This window comes from Symphodus melops (genome assembly GCF_947650265.1).
Source record: "Symphodus melops genome assembly, chromosome: 10".
Taxonomy (NCBI): domain Eukaryota; kingdom Metazoa; phylum Chordata; class Actinopteri; order Labriformes; family Labridae; genus Symphodus; species Symphodus melops.
In genome coordinates this window covers 23596394-23618698 of record NC_136700.1, presented here as the reverse complement: position 1 = coordinate 23618698, position 22305 = coordinate 23596394, and the positions used below count along the sequence as shown (strand labels likewise).

The 22305-nt window shown below is 41.4% G+C and overlaps 1 long non-coding RNA gene across 6 annotated transcripts in view; it reads left to right on the top strand.

The window, feature by feature from the left end:
* The first annotated feature begins 2026 nt into the window (after positions 1-2026).
* The window catches only part of LOC306830928, a 131751-nt gene continuing 111472 nt past the window's right edge, over positions 2027-22305 (top strand). For 2 of the 6 annotated variants that reach the window (XR_013780031.1, XR_013780032.1), the window contains exons 1-2: positions 2027-2475; positions 3404-3568. This is a non-coding gene — a long non-coding RNA (uncharacterized lncRNA). Of the gene's footprint in view, positions 2476-3403; positions 3569-8057; positions 8133-8599; positions 9847-22305 lie in introns of those variants that run through there. The other 4 variants (XR_013780034.1, XR_013780035.1, XR_013780036.1 and 1 more) reach the window with 3 other exon arrangements.

Sequence of the window (22305 nt, the reverse complement as noted above, 5' to 3'; positions counted from 1 at the left end):
TGTATGTTCCTAGAAGAGTGTGGAGTAAAAGGCATGAAAACATACCAAGCGTTGTAATGTTGTTTTTGTTGATAAGGGAAACACTACAATTACATAATTAGTTCCAATACTGAAAAAGTGCAAACTAACAAATTTGAATTGTTGCAAATCCAACAGTTTGCCCAGTTTGGTCTATTTTTTTTGTTTTTGTTTATGGGCCTTCTGCCTTTATTTTGAAAGGACATACAGTAGGAAATCCAACGAGAGAGAGTTGGAAATGACAACGTTGACAGGAGCGGGAGATGGACTTGAACCCAGGCCACCCGCTTGGATAACCATACCATTAGGCCATCATCGTCCCATTTTCCCCAAATGTGTGGAACGCATCGAGGAGAGTCTCTTTCAAATATGTTTCAGCTTGACTGAAATTACTTTTATTCTTACCTTATTTAAAAACTTCCAGCTTTTAAGTCGATGCTTTAAAAAAAAAAATCTTAACACTTATGCTTGACTCGTGCTTTGCTTACAGCCAACATCAGTAAAGCCGAACATAACCCTCAAAGACAGAACAATGTGATGTACAAATGTACTCTGGGAGTGTAAAGACTCTTCTGATATTTCTGCATTGACCACATGGATCTCTTTTTAGCTAAGCGGACAATTGTAAACATTTGATGGTTTTGTTTTTCAGGTAAATTTGGTCCATAAACCTCCATAAATAGTTAGCTGACAGGACTGGATCTGCTTTGTTGTGGGGCTCTTTTTTGTCTTACTGTACAACTATCACAGTGTGCCTGTAACTGCACCTTGAAGAACTCATCTGTACTAATGTGTCCAACAATTCAGTCCACAAAATTGTCCTCTTCCTCCTCACGCTGAAATGGTTTATTATCTCCGAAGAGATGTAAGAGTTGAAAATTGTCCACCTGTCCATTTCAGTGAAAATGAATTCCAGGTCGTACCGATTGTCAGGCCTGGTGTAATTTAAAAGACTGCTCCAAATATCTTTAAGTAATGAGAAGTCATTGTGGTGGCTGTTGTTAGAGCATATCGCACAAAGGCTTCCATTCTGTCTGAAATGTTACATTCAGCCAACGGCGAGGGGAGAAAAAGGGAAAGCCAACGTCTGAATGACTTGACGGCCTCTTTGAACCTAAAGTCAAATATCATTGTGTGAGGTCCTCTCCTGAGCGCTTGTCACCAAATACTGCTGTTAGCGCTGATTGAAAATCCATGAGGACCTTGGTGAAAGCAGCACAGTGCCCTTGAAAAATGAAACAAAAAAAATGTCTCTGTCCTTCTTATCAAAATGTTGTGTCTGAGGTCTGCAGCACACCTCCACTCCTGGCTCGATTATTTCAGCCGGAAAAAAAGAGCGAAAGAGTTCAGAGACTATTTCAGTTCATTTGAAATGACTGTGACCACGGCAGTTACAGCAGACGGTCGAGGCCAACCCAGCTATTTTTTATTTGTTTGTTTCGAATCAGCTTTGGCCAATTCTCTTACTGATTTGCCATACTGTTGTTGTTGTTTGTTTAAAGGCACAAAGCCCTGAAATACAAACGGTCTGTTAAATTGGTTCGTAGTGACGATGGTACTCTATTTTCTCCACTTTCAGTGTTTTTTTCAACATGTATGTTGCTTTTGAAACGCTTAAGAGCAAAAGTGAGAACACACTTATGCCAAAACTATTGATACAAAGATCCAGAGAACCAAATACTGATATCCTACTCAACCTCTGGTACACGCTATGCTTGCAACAAATTAATTAATTAATTAATTAATTGAAAGAAAGAACTATTAAGCCCCACCATAAGGCAGCCTCATGAAGCTAACAACAAACCACACATGATCAATTGAAATAAACTAAACACCAAACCAAAGCCAAACCGCTGGAATCATATTACTATTAAAATAACATCGTTAAAACAACGTTTTTTTGTGTGTGGTTTTGTTTCAAATTTTTAAACTAATATAATGAAACAAAAACACACACACAATCCCTGGCTGAGAGGCACAGCAGTCAGTACTCTAAATGCCTCCTCTCTGCTGAAGCTCCGGTCTTTTCGGCTCTGAGACCAGGTGCGCCTCGTTGGGCAATTAGTGACTTCACCTGGGCTGGACGCAACAACGGGAGAAGGGACAAATAGTAAAGGGAAACATACAGCTGTAACAGTAACTCATAGTTAGAGTGTATAATTAATGAATATATTTTAGAGTCAAATACCAAGTTTTGAGGACATGCTCAAAGCATGTGAGCTGAGCAATGGGACAGTTCCCTTTTAGGGCTTTCACACTTGCAGAAAACTCCAGGTGGAACTTTGTGAACGCAAACTCGGACTTCACTTCAAGAGTTTCTCCTGCCAGAACCCCTGGTGTTTTTTCCGCTGCAAGTCCAAGTGAGCTGATGTGAGAACTCAGCAGGATATTAGCCTGTGAACTGACCTCGAGCCAAGAGGAGAGGGAGTGACGTTTGTATACTGTAACTGCTGCACGGTGCGTATGAATGTCTGCACATGAACACTACGATCTCTGCACACTTTGTTAAATTCCTGCATTACGTTTTCTGTTTGCCAGTATGTTGTTCTTTACTCTTGTCTTTGTTTACTGTATGTGATTCCATTGAAATACATGTAGCATTGCTATAAAGGCAAATATTCTTGTAATACCATAATTTGTCTGCTACTTCTGTGTCCTTTTTTTTTTTTACGTCACATCTTACCCTCTCTCCTTTCTTACAGGGATGTTCTCCCTCTATAAATCAGGTAAATATATGGAGCACTCATCCTAAAATTATCTAGATATTTTCAGGAGTGCATAACGTGAAAACGGCTCTAGAAAGCTCAAAGAAAGGCCAAACATTCTCAACAACTTAGTGCTTTCCTTTTAAGATGAAACATTTTTTTTGCAATGGAAATAAATTAAAACATGTCTTTTAACTTGTTTAACTTGAAAGTCTTTTTGGGTACTCCTCAATTAAAACCACATGTGATTTTAAACTAAAGAGCTGACTTCATACCAGTTGGTTAAATAGAAATCAAGATTTAGACTGATCTGATTATAGGATGTACTCAGCTGTTATGTTCAATCCAGACTGATAAAGGTGACCATGATCCGCTCATGTAGAAGTTCCTTCCTCCTGTTTCATCAATTTTATTTGCAGAGAAAGAAAAAAAATTTTTTCCCCACCATCTCCTGCTTAGTCACAATGAACGTGATGACATATAGCCTTACTCGCTCTGTTGTCTTCTAAGATGCTTTTGTTTTTATTCAGTTAAAAGATACTGAGTCACTCACCATCTCTCTGACCTCGCAGTGTCGTTGTTTATAAAAAGCTGACTCTTCCTTTGTTCTGGGCTCACTTGCATCGATCATTCATTCCACTCTGCAGACGCTTTTTTTTTTTTTTTGCTTTATTCAACAGAAACTTGTCGTTGTCGGCAGGATCTCTAGTGGAAAACAGACAGCTGTAAACATGGATCTGAACCGTCTCATCAAAACAGTAAAGCAAGGGCTTTCTGAAGACCAGGAGCCACTCATCGCTTTGATCTAAAGAACCACGTGGCTAAAGAACAACTCTGTCTCTCAGGTAAGAGGAATTAAGTAAAGAGAGGGAAAGATCCTCACTGACGGCTGCTTGGTTACAGCTGGGGCAGGCTTTGGAAAATGCTATAGGCTCTTTTAAACAGTATGTTTGAAAGCCTGATCTGTTTGCATTATCAGGATCTTCTATTTTGAATGAAGAACTTTGTGGGCTTAAAAAGTTTGACTCTTTCACGTTTTGGCTGCCTGGTTTTCTGATGGTGAGGCACCGTCAGCCGGCACAGGTGAACCTGTAGCATTGCACCATGGTGTTATATGCTGCACTTATTCTGATTCACATTAGGAAACGAGAAGAAGCTCTCCTCCTTCTTTATTGCTATACTGATGCTACACACACACACACACACACACACACACCCTAAACTCATCACACTGTGACACCCCTCCATCTGCGTTCCATCTCTTCCCCCTCTGGTTTCTTCACGTTGAGGCGAGCCACCACATGCGTTGCGTTCTTAAACACCTTGTGATTTATGAAGCTTTAATTCAGTCGAGGCCCATCCATTGTTTTGAGGCTTGCAGTGCGCGAGCTGTCCCGCTGACACTAATTTCCCGCCAGTTGGGGAGGATTGTGTATCATGAGCTAATGGCCTCCTCTTTTATGCCGTATTTAGCGCAGGAAGGGACTGTTTGAGGGGTCGCAAAGAGACCCCGCTATCTTACTTGTTTGATATTTGGCAGGTAAAAACAGGAGGAAGGCCGTGGTTGCTCGTTGTGGGAAACATCGTAATAGGTGACAGATTACAGCCAAACCTCATGTTAAACGTGTGAAATAATGCTACAAAATCTGTTGTGGTAGCTCTGAAAACTGGAAACACACGAGTGAATTTCATAGATTTATCTTGATTCATGAATATTAAGGCTTAAAACTGTGCATCATTAGGGGCGTGGCCTCCTTGAGTGACAGGTGGGAGCCTCTAGTTATCTGCTATGGGTGTCCCTGATCTTAACCTTTGGGTCATGTTTGTGATGTTTAAGCCTTTTTGAAATGTGCCTTTAAATATCAGACAAAAACAATCTGCCTTGCTGTGTGGTTTATTGTTCTTGCACACAATTCAATATGTCTGATCTTTAAGCACTTATTGGCAGTAATCAGTTTCTCTGTGCTCACCATACCTTTCTTTTTAGCTTGTTCAGTGTTTGTTCCACATAGAGCGGGCCACGTTGTTATGTTAAACCCTAACTCGCTGATGTTCAAAAGGTCAAACTTGATAACAGCGGCTCACCAGTCAAAAGATGACAATGCAATGGCGACTTTGAATATTTTCCATTCAGTTGTTACATCCTGTTTGGAGATTCCAGAGGTGGGTCTCCCCCTTAATTCCTGTCTTCTCTTGATAGGAGATGACAGCTGAGACAGATATATTTACTTATATAGCAGTGGTTTTTTTTTTAAATGTATTTGGATCAGTCATCATTCCGTGAAATGCTGTACAATGACTTTTACATTGTGCTATTTAGGAATAGTTAGATGGCTGTTTTTTGCCCATATTTTGTTACTCTGCTTGCAGTTTCTAGGAAGGGTTGGTAACTTCCTTAAAGCACTTGCCAATGAAATGCATCCTGGGATATGTAGGCACTAACAGCAGGGCTCAACTTTCTGGACTAGATTTCATGATCAGTTTAGTGAGCTCTGATGAATTTATTCATGTCATTGGCACCAATCAATACATCTGGTTATCCACATGTATTTAAAACAGATTTCATACTGATAAAAAAAAAAACTTTGATCACCATGTACAGGCAGGATGCTTTATTTGGGAAACATTTGGTCTTGTTAAATGTGCTTTTTATGTTTATTGTAACCTACCGTTATAATAGAGACCTCAAAACAGCAACATTACCTGTGTTTCTATCCTTCCCTTCTGCTTATTTGCACAGAACAGCTATTTTTAACTCTCATTTCTCTCTAAGTGTCAACTGTGCAGCAGGTACAAATTGTATTTGAACGTGACCTTTTATCTAGTGCACAGGTAACACGGTGTGGTGGAGTTGAGTGAAATTATGCCTTCCTTGATGGTTACTGAGTCTGTCCACTTCCATATCTTTCACCTCAGGGGAGCTGAGCTCTGGATGTCCGTGGCGTCGTATTACATCATAAAAAGCACTCATTATTAACAGCTTTAGAACAACATTCAAGGGCAAACGACTTTGAAATGGGAAACTTGATGTTTTTTTTTCTTCTCTGCTCACACCACATATTTGATTTAGCTACCTCTCAATAGTAATTCACTTTGATATGGTTCTCCACATAAACAAAGCTATGTGGCTGGGAGCAAGCCGCTGGCCGATGGAGTGTGTCGGCCATAAGAATCCATATCGCCACGGCTGCAGAGCACTGTCTCCACAGAAATGGAAACGGTGTCATCAGCATTAAGGGAAGGGGAATGCCCATGCTGATTGCCCTCAGTGTGTGTGTGTGTGTGCGCGCGTGCGTGTGTGTGTATGTGTGTAAAAGAGAGCGATGGGGGAGGGAATGATTGTCTGTGTTTATTGAACTGTGCGTTTGTGTGAATGTGTGTGTGCATCATGCTGACTGGTCTCATGATAGCTCGGCTGTGTGGTGTAGACTGGTGCTCAAAGTGCACTCCACCAGAAGGGCAACCGTGTGTTGGTAGTATATTACCATCAGACTGCTACAACGGTCAGAGTCGGGGTATGTGTGTGGATGCGTTATTTTAATTTTTAGAGACACCGATCGAACAATCAGATCTGGGTCATCTTTAATGTAAATGCAATTACAGCAAGATATCAGTTTTATAACATCTGGAGTAACTATACTCACATTTAGACAAAAAGAACAGAAAAGCGCACAGACAAGTTTTAACCATCAGTAATCTCCAGGGATTAAAAAAAAAAAGTTTCCAAAATGTGCAGTTCTTTGAGTGTCCACTCGAGGATCTCTCTAAAAGTGAGCCAAACCCCATAGAGTCCCATTGTAAAATACAGTGTACACTATGCTTACAGCCTGATGGAAAAAAACTCTCTGTAGCTCATTTTCTCCATGAGAACTGTATGGATGTGAATATTTAGCACACCAATTTGTTGAAGTCATATTAGACTCTAAGGCAGGGTTTCTTAACCTTTTTGACCTTGGGGCCCAACATTTTCAGGGCATTTGCGGTCATTGTTATTTAATAGCTATTTGTGTCACTATGTTGTAATAATGAATACTGTTCTTCATTTGTATGTTTTTTAATCAATATACCAACCTATACATAGGCTAATTATGCATAAAACCTTGCTCAAGTTAAGATCATTTAATTAATTTTGCTCATATAAAACCATGTTTTACTGCATGTTTGTCAAATAAGTAACCCAATATAAACTTAGCAACAAAAGCAATAAAATTAGTGAAGTTAGGTAGATTTGGTGAAATTAAAGAGCATTCTGTTTTGTGTAGCGCTGCCCCCGTTGCCGTCATTATATGTTCGTTTTAAGAACCTCTCCATTACGTTTCCATTCAGATTCAGGCCCCGTTTACACGGAGACGCTGTGACAGTAAGACGAAACATTTGGACATGCGCAGTAGTCGACAACAAACAACAATGGCGGCGGTTATGTGCTTCAGCAGCTATTGGCGTTGTATAGTCTCTTAAAACAGAACCTTGATATCATACATCATGTATGTCGCCGCCAAAAGAGCAACGAATACTTGCGGCAAATAGTTCAACCTTTACCCTTTCGACCATACGCAGCATTTAGTTAAGACCTGGGAGAACTAGCCGCTGAGGAGGATGTTGTGGAGGAAGTGGTTATACTGCTGAGTGTCGCGCTGTAAAGTTCCACTGCCCACTACTGGCCGGGCGTGACAACTACATCGTTTTCACTCAGGCAAGACCTGCCGTGTAGACGGTCTGGACTTCGAATCCGGAGTGCGGTCGTTTCGATGCGTTTCTGTCATGGCGTCTCCGTGTAAACGGGGCCTCAGGGTAGTCACCTAGCAGAGTTGAAACTTCTCCATCGACGTTAAGCTAAATATTCTTCTCCTTCTCGTGATGTAGGCCTACTTCTAAATGATGATACTGCCTCTGGTGGTCGGAGAGTATATTGCCGGCCAACGATCACGGCCCTTACGGCCCACAGATGCAAACATATTATCCCCTCGCGGCCCTGCTGGTGGCGCTCGCGGCCCTTCGAAGGGCCGCGGCCCCATGGTTAAGAAACCCTGCTCTAAGGTATGTGTAAATAGGGGCGTGGTCTATTTGAGTGACAGGTGGAGGCTTCTCGCTGTTGTTCCGGTTTCACCTCAGCTAATTAAACTTAACATCTGGGCTCGATTTGTGCTGCTGTTTGAGATATTTCAAGTCTGAAATTTTTACACTCCTCACATTACTCTATATCTTAGTGCTTATTAGCAGCTATCTGTGTCTGTGCTCACTATACCTAGCTTGTTAGCTCATTCAGTGTTTGTCATTCATTGATTTATTGCTGACAGTTCATTGAACAAGGATTGTTGCTGAATTCTCCTGCAGGGAAGATGACTGCCTCAGTGACGAGAAGACTGTTCGATCAGCCGCCCCTTGTGATGTAGAACGGTTACTGCGGGGGTGGGCACTTGCTTCCACAAGCTCTTTTAGCTTTTTTTGTCATAACAACTCCGAGCAGCTCCCACAGGATCCCCTTCTGTTGAAAAAAAAAAACAGTTAATCAGCTTTACCAGCCAACAAACTGAGCAGCCATCAGGCTCTATATCTTTGGAAACCAATTCCATCGCTCCTCCCTAACTCCGTCTTCCCAAAATATGGTCAATTCTGGCTTCATATGTTGTACTGAAATTTCAGCTTTAAAGAGGCAGATGATGGAAAAATGGCAAATCTAAGAGGAATCCCCTTTAGGCCCTTTTATTAAAATGCTTTTTAGCTCACGATGTGAAGCTTCTGGTGAGATGATTTGATGTTACTCCAGAAAATTACATCACAAAGCGAAAGGAAAAAAAAATGTCTGCAGGAGGATTCATTTCTATTGCAGTTTAGTTTAAACCACTTTACTAACCTACTGTCTTTTATGTCTTCAGCTGATCCTGAACCAGTCCAAAGTGGAGTTCTTATTCTGAAAAGCCCTCAGTCTGAGCTCACGTCCAGGAAAGGTCCGGCTCTGCTGCCGTCTGACTTCTGCGCTCTTGTCTTTGTGTTGTTGATAGACTCGGTTAAAGAAGTGCAGCTGCTAAAGAAAAACCTCCTTACAACTGCACTCCATCCTATCTTCCCCGCCCAAATCCTGCCTCACACTGTATTTGAAGGTGATATACACTAGCATAGCACAGTTCACAGCCAACAAGGCGATAAAACTCTCTACATTCGGGAAACTCAGTGGAAACTCTGGTTTTGGGGAGTGCCGAAAAAGCCTTAATTCCCTTATCACATTTTACATGTATGCTATTATGTCTTATAACACCATTTTAAGTTGCATTAGCAAAGCGGGCACCCCCCTTCAGCCCCACAAAAAGGCGAAGCTTCAATGGAAAGGCCCATCCCACCGTTTATAAAAGCGTCCCCACTTTTTAAAGCGTGCCACCTCTGAGGAAGCTGTAAGCACTGATCCCGGCTGTGTGTATTTGCGAGGCCTCCAGAATTAATCCCCAGCAATTTTTCTGCACCACTTGTGCCTGTGATAAAGGAAACCAGAGCATTCAAATGGGCTGGGTCCCTGGTGGCATTAAGTTCTTACCATATTGGGCTGCAGTCAGGCCTGCAGTGTGAAGAGGGGACTCGGGCAAACCACTGAGCCCTGCCCGGCTTAAAACTACACACCTCCCCATATCTGCCTCCCTCTCTCTTTTTTGTAGACAATCTTTCTATCGCAGCGATCTGAAACCAAACACGGCAAGTGAGGAAGTCAATGTTTCCTCTCGTGCGATCGATGGAGCTAAAAAAAAATAGTGCTCAGTTATTGTCTGCTTCACGAGCGTTTACCTTCATACCTGCAGTGATCTAATTAAAGGAGAGTTAATTCAAGTGGTCATAATCTTCTGAGGCCGTTTAAGGCTTTTTGTAACTTACTTGGCCTTTTTCAATTTCACAGCTTGCCTCACCAATTTGAAGCTACTTATTGCATTTAGCATGGCTGTATTTGTAACCCCTTCAGCGCCACGGTTATCGCTTGATAAGACCATTTAGTTGGACAACTGTCCTCATCTCAGTATACAAGCAACAGACAAGAATTGATTTATTGACAGAAGTTTGTCCCACTGTAAGTGGTGACATTCCCCCTTTTAGCTATAGTTTTTATTGCAACTTCTTCTGGCTGACCTATTAGCGCACAAACCAAACGTGTGTGTGTGTGTGTGTGTGTGTGTGTGTGTGTGTGTGTGTGTGTGTGTGTGTGTGTGTGTGTGTGTGTGTGTGTGTGTGTGTGTGTGTGTGTGTGTGTGTGTGTGTGTGTGTGTGTGTGTGTGTGTGTGTGTGTGTGTGTGTGTGTGTGTGTGTGTGTGTGTGTGTGTGTGTGTGTGTGTGTGTGTGTGTGTGTGTGTGTGTGTGTGTGTGTGTGTGTGTGTGTGTGTTAATAATAAAGCAAAGGAGAAGCCCACTGAGAGTGAGAAAACCTAACCCAATGAAACAGATGCTATTTGACAAAGACTTTATTACTAAGTCTCACAATACACATTTGACAGAATAACACTGGAGATACAGAGCTATCTTTACCGGTTTCTACTGTCCGTTGTCTTGAATAACCTTTATTTTGAATAGTTGTAAGTGAAATGTTAGAATATTCAGGAAGAAGGATGCACACCAGCTGAATATTTCCACATTATGGAACGGTGAAGAAAAGCTTGAATTGAGATCTGGAACCGAATGAAACAGTCAGACTGTCTGCAATCATAAAGACGATTTTTAACCGTGTTGAAGTCACTTAACAGGTGTATTTATATGGCTAAGGGGATTATATGGGGTCTGTATGTGGAGGTGGGATTTAGACAGTCAGGGTAAAGATGTGTGTGTGTGTGTGTAACGTTTCCTGTTGTAGATCTAAAAAGTAATCACGGCAGCCCTCGCATATGCCTCGGCTCTATAAGCCCCTGTTTTCCAAGATAGTTGATCGAAGGCCGGAGAGCGGGCGAGAGATTGAGTCTTGGCCTGGCTCTGATAGATAGAGTTCTTTATTCAGACGGGGAGAAAGGGTAGGGCGTGAGTGAGGCATGGGGGAGGGGGAGGAGGTCTCTGAAAATCAGCAGCGTCTGGAGAAGAGAGAAGAGGAGGCGTCGAGGCTGAGGTGAAGGGTTTTTGGAGAGCGGGCACAATAGCCTATCACAGACAACCTGCCGCTGCAACAATCAGAGCGGCGGAGAATGGAGAGATGCGATGGCGCTCAGCGAGACAGAAACGTATAAAACTCTCCAGCCAGCCCTATTATACCCACTGTAATAAAGCCCAATAGTCTGATAGCAGCTCTCCTCTCACTCTGCAGCTATAAAAGTCACCACTGAATGCTGCAACCGCTGCAGGAAATTTATGTCACACTGTTTATTTGTCCTTCCACACACTTGGTAAAGAATTGGCTCCCTTTTAATGCTGTTTGAAGAAATCTCAGACAACCAGAATGAACTCAGTTTGTTTGCAAAATAGGAATTTCTCGTGTGCAGACTGAATAGAAAACATTAATTTAAGTTTGAAACACTATCCCGGACGCTAACTCAAATAGCACGTGTATGTTGCAGATTATGAAAATGATAAAGTAGTGGCCTCTTGCTTTAGATAACAATTAAAGAATCTGTTTAAATAGTCTTCTCACAGTGTGTGCCTTTTCAAAACGCATTGTTCTATGACCTGTGGAAACTGTTTATTTATTTGTTTTGAATGGGGTAGTGTAATATTAAAATTGGATAGAGAAGTTTACTATGCTGGCAACAAAGCTACTTTGCCTCTTAAATTCCTGTCTTCTCTCCTTTGTTTCATCTTAATTTAGTTTTGGAAAACTCTGCTTCACTTTTACTGATGTTAATAAATGATTTTATTTTTGCCTCCTCAAAGCAACAATATGTACATTGTCTACCATAAAGTAGTGCTACAACTACTACTTTATATTGGCCGAGTCCCGTGCATATAAAAGTACATTTTGAAGTTTGGCAGCAAGCGAGAAGCGCTCACAGCATTAGCTGTCAGTTAGCTTGAGGCTAACAGACGGAAGAGGCGAAAGGATGGATCTTGGGAGAGGAAGAAGCAGAGGGTTCATCTATACAGATACTCACAACATACTGCAACTAACTTCAGGCTGTAACATTATTAGTGTCATTGTGGTCTCATGTTTAGCAGCTTTACCAGGTGCAGACACTCATCTGACCCAAGATATCTCTCAGGTTTAAATGAAATAAATATTGAATCCCTCGCACACCAAACTACGGACGCTAGCAGAGTCGTGTAAGTAATGGAGTAATATGACTGTACCCCGTCACCTGATCTTTGGCTTTTCACAACAACCCCCGTGGGCCTATCAACAAATGCCTGTTGTCGGTGATGGGGAGGCATAACAGCAATCTGTTCTTTTTTACGACAAGCCTGGTAAAAATCCTATTACACCTGATATATGCCTCATTCACCTGAAAGGTCCAGATAAAAACACAACCTGAATTGCTTGTAATGCGTAACATTTGGTGCCAATGCACATTTACTTGTGACTCTATCAAAAGGACATTAAATCTCATACTGTGGCTGTTACATCTCATTTCAGATAAATGAGGCTTACATTTCATGTAATGAGAAAGTTTTGTCAAGGAATTAGACTAAACCACTTCTTAGATTGGAGTCTTTGCAGTGCGTGTGAAAACAGTGAAATCACAACACCTTACAAGGTTTTATGATTAGTTAATGGACCAACCTGTAAGATATCTAATGAATGTGTTAAAGTGCTGGCTTCTCTTGACAACAATGCAGCATCCAGTATGTCCTCCTCCTAACTTTAGATTCTGCTCCTGAATGCTCCGGATTTGTTTGGACCAGAGAAGGTAGGCGGGGCTTTGAAGGCCATTTTGGACGCCCCTGGGTTTGCCAGATATGAGAGCAGTTATCAGGTCAACAGGTGTTGCAGCGATGGAAGCGGGCAGGGGAACTGCTTCAGATTGAAGTGATTGTACCCGAGCTAAAAAGCCTCTGCATGTTTCTAATAAGCTCCAGCAGCAGAAAGCTGCTCAAACTAGGATCAATGTTGGAGATGCTTTTGAAACATGGAGAGAGGTTAGAACGCAGAAAGCTTTACAGACACATGCAGAGCTAGCTAAACACAATTTTTGATACACTAAGTGTCAGAGTGACATTTTGTTCCTTTTAATGGTTCATTCGAAGAACTGTCTGATTCATAACCAGTTAAAGACTCTTAACAATGCATTGAAGTAAAGAGGATGTTATCTGACCCTTGCAGCCATGAACCCACCATAGATAGTTTTTATAAATCTCCCACAAAAAAAGACACACACACACACACACACGCGCGCACACACGCACACACACGCACACCTACCTTGAGAAGTGACTGCTAAAAAGGGCACATGGTTAAACCTCGTAAGAGTGCCCACATTGTTTGGACGCTGATGGAGCTCTTCAAATTTAAAGGGAATTCTGCGACCCATCCTAATAAACACACCCGTTAAACTTCATATCAATCAGCATCTCTTTGACCCGCAGAATATTCTCCCTAACACAGCTGAAGCTTTGTAGTTGGAGGATCTATTTGGAGGAAAAGACGAGCATGAAAGCATTTTTTTTGCTCTGAGGTAACGCTGATTGGCCACTTATGGGGGAAAATGAGACGTCCCTTTCAAACATAATGGTGATGGTGCATCAGTGGAAAATGTCAGCCCGCACTGCACTGATGAAGTCAAACAGAAGAGAAACACTTTATGCAGGCAGGATGGCGGAGAAGATGGCTGGGTTATCAAAGGTCTAATCAGAGAGGCTGTCGCATCTGGATACTAAGAAGTCAAGTAATATAAACACGTGCACAGCAACAAGCGCAGGAAAACATGAACATACTGAAGAAGAAACAGAGCAACATTTCCATTCGAAGCACTCACAATAACAGTCTTGACTATGTCACTCATGCTTACATTTCTTATTCTGGATCTAAGGTGCAATTAATATCACAATTTCAGCACAATAAAGTGAGCGATGGGGAGCTGGATGATCTGTAAAGCAGTTAGAAAGTTTGAAAGGCTGATCATGTCCACCTATTGTAATTGTATCATTGCCATGTATTAAAATGAGTGTTTTTTGGTTTTTTTTTCAATAGACGTATTACATAGTGTTTTTGATTTCAGAGTCAGATGAATAAGAAGGAGAGTCGGAGAATGAAGATTTAGAAAAAAAAGATTCAGAAAGAGAAGCAGAAGAAATTAATCATTATAAGCAACAATCCTCCAGATGTTTGTTGTATTTAAATGATATTTTTGAGAATTATAACTATTATAAATACCTTTTTTCAACCGTGTTTATCAAAGGTCCACGTCACTTCTTCCTTGAGTAAGTCACGAGTCACTAATTTTGACATTGTTCCTTTATTGCTTTGTTTTTTGTCAATTATGTAAATATATATTTACAAAGTCTGTCATTTTAATATAGTGATATAACACCATGGAATTAAGCTTGAACCCCCAAAGGATATTTTTGCTCAACAAAATTGATACATTTCTGAAATGAACTAATCAATTAAAAACAATATTTCTACTGTTTTAAAGAACCTGAGGAAAAAGAGTCACGTCACTAAACATGTAAAATGTCAAACATGTTCTGCATAGATCAGGAAATCTCTGATCATTTCTGCACACAAACACAGAGGACGGACTCCGCATCTGTTGTAGAATAATCTACATGAGAAAAGACCACTGCAGCCCTCCCCTCCCCTCCCCCCCTCCTCCCTGCTCCTCCCCCCTCCCTGTTGGCTGACAGAGGACTCCACCTGAATGACATTTACAAATTACCCGGCCCAGAGTGCTCGGTCCCCTGACCCGTGAGCCTCTGCTCAGCACCCGGAGAGACTCGCCAGCGTTTTGTCATATAATTACTGCAAATCCCCTGAAAGTAGACCCCCTGCACCACACACACACATGCACGCACACAGACAGATGCATGTAGGTGTATAAGACCAAAGTTGCAGAGCTGAATGTTAATGTGCGATGAGCTGCTATCAGAGTGACCATCCTCCTGACAGGCTGCAGGCTGGGGAGCGTGTCGGCAGCAAACAAAGCAGAGAAGGAAAAGAAGCCATCGCAGGAAACATGTAGTGACATGTAAGAGAAGAACACTGCCTTTGGAAAGATCATTGATTAGATCATAAAACCAGATACAAACTTCAGCTGCATCTCACAGACTTCAGGCAGATAGCCATTTTCCATTTCCCTCAGCTTGTAATGTTTAATTCCTGTAGTCAAAGTTTGCAATGGATACAAACATAGCAAATCTGAAAAAGGAGGGAAAATAGAAAAAAAGTGTGCGCGGAAATCTAAAATTGTGAATGAATTGGCAGAGTCTGGCACTAATGACAGTTTGCCTTTTATATCAGTTCTATGTGTAAATGGACGTAAGGAATGAGTGGCAAAAAAAAAAAAAAAAATGCTGGCAGGAAGAAAAGAGCAGGATTTACCTATCCTCTGCACAAAGATCAGACCAGTCAAGTACAATTCACTTTATATAACCTTCATCACCAAGCCCACTCTCTTATGGTGAATTCTACTGAACATCACCAGCTGTATTCACACAGCGACGCACCCCGACATTTTGTACAAAGTTTACTAACACGGCTGGCAATTCTAGATGATGTCGCGTTTAAGAATTTTGTAATGTTTCTTTAATATACTGTACTTATATGGGAATACAGTATAACATTTTTACAATATTTACATTTCATATATGAACATACATTCCTTAAAAACTTAGATAAATAGAAAATGTATGAATTAATGGAGAAGGTGTGGGATTATTCTTTTTCCCTCTCATTTTCAGACATGTACATTTCATTTGTTACATTTCGCTCTAATCTCTATTTTTTTTTTTTTATTTATTTTTTTTTTTATGACGTGTTCAAAGTGAAACTAAACTAAACTGTGTGTTCGTGCACATGCAACTCATCCGGCAAAAATCTGATACATTTTCAGGAGTTCTGCGCATGTGTGAAAACGGCTATGAACCAATTTATCCAGTGATGATTCTATGAGGCGATAAGTACACACAATGACACAAGCATAATGAAGGTTTTTCGTACAATAACAAAGATTTACATTTGTAATAAAGATGTCCAATTTAGAGAATATGCTTCTATAATATCCTTAATATTTCTGATATTTTGTTCTGATTAAACATGAGCCGCTCTTCAAGTAACACAGCTTCAGATAAAAACATGACCCTGTAACTAGTCACTTTTCTTGTAACATCACTGCTTCTGTCCAGTAATAACTTCCTGCAGCATCTGTTCTCTCTCTTTCAGTCCATCCCCTCCTCTCTCTCTCTCTCTCTCCCCTCCCTGTGTGTGCTCTGGAGCATATATGTATGTGTGATGTTTGCTTGTTGCCGGCTCTTTGTATCTGTCCCTTGATTGCACACGAGCAAGAAAATGTAAAGGATAATCTAATTGAACGACTTTAAAGCATGTGGGCCATTTCATGTAGTCCTTTGGAACGTCTCTCATTTCGCCGTTGTTACGCAGCCGAGCGTGTCTGTGCTGAAGGTCAGCTGTGTGCCGACAACATGCACAAAATGTAAAATCAAGCTCTCCCCCTTTCCTCCCTCCCACCCTCTCTCTCTCTCTCTCTCTGCTGCCTTCCTTTCCTCCGCGTCGTACCATCTCTCTTCTCTTCTGGAGCGCTGATCCCAGGTCTAACTCAAGCACAAACACATCCACTGACAGCTGGCTTTCATGTGTGTGTGTGTGTGTGTGTGTGTGCGTGCTTATGGTCATTTCAGGTATGATCAAAGTATGTTGGAGGCGGAGATGATTATTTAGGTTTAGCTAATAAATTGTGCACATGTTGATTTCATTTTGTTTATCTTTGCAGAATGTGGCCTTCCTTTAGCGGTCATTTTATATATTAAGGATTTGTTCTCATTCATTTACAAAGTTATTTGTAGGGCTGTCAAACGATTCAAGTGTTTATTCGTGCCTCTCAATAGTGAATCACAATTAATTACATTTTGAGTTGCATGTTGCAAATGCTTTGAGCCTTTAAAAATGTTTTAAAGGTTCAAAGCATTTGACCCTAACCCTAACATATGACTGGATATGACTCTGGACTCGTCAGCTGAGCTGCCTGAGTTTGTTGAAGTGAAATGAGACAGTGTGCTTCTTTGACATCACCGTGACTACTGAGGACGACCATCTACGGTGAGCCTGAAGGGACAAAATACCATGCATTTAATGAGATACAAAAAAAAAAGCACTTATTTCAGACCTTCAGTGATCACAAGATTTTCCAGCTGATGTCAGATACTGTAGCTGCTGGTTTTCTGAACTGCTGAATATTGAAAGGACATGCTCTGCTCAGGCAGGAAGTTTGGACCAATGACTGAGGGGCAGTATTTGGGCTCACATGACTCGGACACACACAATAGCCTACTGATTGAGTCACAACATGTCCTTCTCAGATTCGTCATGTTCCTGACCTCTTTGACAGGAAGTAAACAAACGCATCATCCTTGACCAGCAGTAATTAACGTTATTCATAATTATAGGTTCTGATTTCCTAGTTGTCTATGAAAGCAGCTGTTGTGCAGTTAAACACTGAATATTATAAAACTACTTCTGCCTGCATGTGCTGGAGGGGACTATTTTATCTTTTCCTGTCCCGTCTGCATTATTGTCCTTCCAAGGAACAGAGGTGTTTGCCCCCCCCCCCCAAAATATATAAAAATAATAATAAATAAATAAATAAATAAAAAAACTTAAAACAAGCAAAAATTTATGAAAGAGGGACGGCGTTAGGTCTCAGATTTTGCTGATTCAACACCCAGGGTGACTCAGGAAGTTTAGTCCCCAGTCTCTGACACTTTCGGTCACGAGGTGCAGGTTTACAAATGTTCTACTTCTTTACATGCGGCACAGTGCAACTTAATTCAGTACAGTGTACTGTATAGAAAGTTGAGACGCTGGAGCGTCGTGTTTACTTTCCTTCTTCAGGGTGCACATATCCTTCTGCTGTCTTTTTTGTGCTGACTTGTTATTAAGAAGGGAAGGTGTGAAGGGATCTGCAGTTGAGTCAGGCCACAGCTTGGGCTCTCTTTCTCATCCTGCTTCCCCCCCTCATCTCCTCCTGTCTCACCCAGTCTGTGTCTCCCTACCACACTCACCCGTCTGCCGACTATTTAAGTCTATTCAGCGTCGCTCTGAATGAGATCTCCCCGCAGAGAGAGTAAACAACGTCTGGCAGAGAGACAGAGAGGCATACCGAGCAGAGGATTCACCGGCCTTTATTTGCATCCCGTCTCTCTCAGAGGGGGAGCAGGGTACGCCGGCTGGAGGATGCGAGAATAGCCGACAGAGCTGCAGATTTTCAGGGGCACGGAGTCACTCATTTTCTCCGTCTTTGCATTTTAACTTGTTATCACTCTGCACGGGAACATGTCTCACTGAGTAGAGCATCGAGAAAAGTTGTCATCTCTCATGTCCTACTCAGTTTTCTTCGAGTTACTCTCTTTTCCTTTCAAGTGTGAAAACTTCAGATCATGAGTTTACAACGGCTGGGCTCGCTCTTCAACTCACAGAAACGACTCTCCGGCTCTTGTGAGCGTGTGTGAACTTTATCTGGAGCTCGTTTAATTTCACGATACTTTTTGAATGTGTTTTCTTTTTTCTTTGATCTATTTATGTTCTCACTCAAACACTCTCCTCGCTCTGAAAGATGAAATACTTGAAAGCAGCGCAGCCAATAACTCCATTATTTGTTTTACATCAAAAGTTTCATTAATTATTCCATTAGCTGAGAGGCAGGGGCTGCTGGGAAAACGAGACAGAAACACAGCGGCAGTAAGATGAAGGTTTGAAGGCAAGAATGAGCTGAATGAGCTTTACCCCAAAACTTCTTTTTCTTTTCTGAAGGAGGGACGAAGGTGAGCTGCAGGAAGAGAAAACTACAGTTTGACCAACATGTTTTACAAGGCCAATAACATTACAAATCCTCTTTGTTGAGACTCAAGAATACATGTTACAGAGTGGTTTTGTGTAGGCTTAAACACAGATTCATGTTCATTGAAAATGTTATTGAAAAAGTATTTTATGTATTTTTAACCTGTGTTTCTTATCGGTTCTATCCTTAAGACCCACCAACAACAATTTGCGCTAATTTCTTTATCAGCACACAACATTTGCACATTTTATAACCCATCGGTTTAGATTTTTTGAAGGAAAACATTTATACATAATCCGATGCACAGCTGAGGAGACTTGACAGGCGGGTGGGCTGTGGCTTAAGTCCCCATCAGCTGGACATACCTGATATTGACTTAAAGTTACTGCCTGTTTTCACAGGACCTGTGGGAGTAGTTTTCTGTCTCTGCCATTGTTTTGAACCATCCCATGTAAGAAGGGCATTTGGCATAATTGGGCGCACATGGATCCTGAGCCGCCACCACTTATGCAGAATCAACATTTCCATAATGAGCCATCTTTAGGCATCCAAATGCCTCGTTGGAACAGATAGATGATGTCACTGAGAGTACATCCCATGTCTTATAATGTGCGTAGTTCTCAGGCAATAATGCTAAATGTAAGCCTTGTGCTCGGAAAACATTTATCAGGTATTTTCTAAAATTAAAGGACAACATTTCAACCTGAGCAGAAACGGGTTGAATAACATCTCCATCTATAAACTCGAAATGGTTAATGCTCTGTTTTTAAACAATCAGTTGAACTGTAATTGTGCTGCAAACACAAAACAAGAAATATAACAGATATGTCTCCAAACTGGACAGACACAGACTGCAACGGAGCATCACCTCAGACCCCTCACACCCTGGACACAAACTGTTCAAACTCAGGCAGGCGTGACCGATCAGTGTACGCCAAAACAACCCGTCATAAGAAAAGGTTCTTCCCTCCGGCTGTCTCTCTGATGAACGCTAAACAGACCTGTCGCTGATAAAGCGCTCTGGAGCTAAAGTCTCACTGTGAATGTACATATATTATTTAATTTAAATGTTCCTCTACGCACACTTTGTGTAAATACTGTAAAGATAACTACCTCATTTTTACTTCATCATCCTTTTGCACTACACACCACTGCACTATTATCTTCTTTAGTCTTGTACATATTAGTCTTTTATTACCCGTTTATATATTTAGCTAATTGTTATTTTTTAATATATACATTTGTACAGAGTGCACAGTCTACTGAAGTTAAATTCCTAGTGTGTTAAACTTTATTTGTCCCGGGGGGGCAAGTCAAAGGTTTAGATACTGATTCTGATGTCTACCAAACAAGGACTACACTCTTCGGAAAACTTCACAATACTGATGACTTGTACTGTTTTTGTACAGATGATCCAATGAGTGCACCTTGTACTTAAAGTGTTAAAGTCACCTGACCTTTGAAAGACTTTTTGTACAAATACCAGTATATATTTCCACAGATCCTTGAAAAGGATCAGAATCTGTTCAGGATCAGTTTAAGGGCAATCAGCAGTAATGAAATATTCTATTCGTAGCCTTTGAGTGCATCATTTTCATCCTTGATTCATTTCAATTCCTCAATAATATAAGCCTTATACTTGTGTGCATGAGGCAGAAAGCTGTTGTGATCCAGGGAAGGAGGAAGAAAAAGGAAACGGTGGTGACATGCAGGGCCGAGCACAGGAGGAGAATCTAATATGAAAATGAAAATGTAAATGTGTTGCGGGTGTTAAAAAGGGGGGTGTTGGTCGTGGTTAGCAGTTTTTCAAGCTTGCCCTAATCTTCCCTCCGTGGGGCCCAGATAGCGATCGCGAACAGGAGGCCGTCGCCGGGGCTTCTTTGAAATGCAGAGCGACTCTGTGTGTAAATTGGAGACACCCCGGCGGTGCCAGCAGATGACACGTGGCTCCTGTGACCCTCAGTGTCCATCCAGGGGCCACAGCGCCGCAAAGGTAAATCTTGCACATCAGACAATTTCATTTTCAGCACAGAGGGGATGAGTCGCACAATACCTGGATCCTTTCAGATGATAATGTCCCCCTCGGAGGCGGATCATCATTAAGATTTTCATTCTCGGGCCCTCTCCGCACTGACTCGAAGACTCGACCTGATGAACAGTAGTGAGAAACGTATTTTTGGCATTTCTTTGAGAGTCTTTGAATTCATAAGTCTAGAAAAAGACATTAATTTTACTTAACATCAATCAAAAAAGTAAACAGACATCAGCAGCGACACTTAAACAGGCAAATGCACTGGATCAAAGTAGATTAAACTTAAGTTATTGCATTTGTCATTGACAGGCACAGTGTATTATTTTAGTTACAGAAAGGATCCCTCCAAAGACCATTATAATTAAAAACATCAGTTATATCACTCTTTATTATCCTCATTTTTCACGTTCATGTTGTCAGTCTGTGAAACCTTAAGAAGAGCTTTGCATGATTTGCATCTAAAAAAAACTCTCTCTGTAAACGCCATCATTACGGCCTCTGCTTGAAGTGGTTTGTTTTGGGTGCTGTCTCTTTAAGGCCGCCCTCATCATGTGCCCACTTTCTTCCGATTGGCCAGCTCTCTGGAAGCCTTCTGGGGGGCAGATCGCTGCAGGGCTGCCAGGGGCAGGCTGCTCTCCAGTGCTCTGGGAAAAGAGCATATAGGCCCCGTATCTACCTAACATTTTTTCTGAGCAGAAAAGTGCTAGCTGTGCACTCGGGAGTGTGTGCATGAAGCGTTTGTGCGCTGAGAAGAAAAGCGCTTCACGTCCGTCCTGTCTCCAGGACAACAGTTCGTTGAAAACGGCTGCTCTATGAACGACACGGCTCCGTTATTTTTTACTGCATGTTTTATAATATTTGAGATGATCTGTTCTCTTTACTATGAGCATCAATCATAATATTCTCGCCCTCCTACTTTGTCTGTATGACAAGCTTCATAATGACGGCCCCACTATCACGGCTCGATCAGACACGGAGCAAGGAGGATGTCGGTAGGAGACAACAATATGGGGAATATCGCCGCCTTGTCCAGGAGTTGCTACAGGATGAAGCCCGGTTGGAGTCATATCTCAGGCTTACTGAATTTAAACAAATATGAAACTGCAATGGCCAAGACCAACTTCTTATCCACTGTTTTTGGTTGCCAACATTCCGAGTATTATTACATTTTTAAAGATTTTTAAAAAACGAGCGAAAGCACGTAATCCAGCAATTTTATTGTACCATGAGGTAAAATTGCTGTTTTTCTTAATGGAGTCTGGTGGCATTGAAAAGAGTGAAGTCACAACTGTTTCTGGTTAGAAATAAAATGTCCTTTTTAATGGAAAAAGGTGTCTCTCTGTAAGCATCCTTTCTATAAGGTTGTCAGGCACATAGAACAATCATCTGAGGCTGTAAGTGACAAAGAAAAACACCTGACCCTCTTTAGTGTTGTCTCAAGGATAACGTGTCAGTCTTTACAGCCTGTTTTACTGCAAGTGATAAACTGCACTTTGTCTTTCTATTAGTCATTTAGAACGCTTCAAACATGTAAAAGTGTGGTACAGGTGTGAGGAAAAAAAAAGATTAGTAAGTTTTAAGAGGTGGCAAATGCACATATCAATTCTAAAATGTGCTTTAAGTAACCCCCTTTGAGTCTTTCATGAAG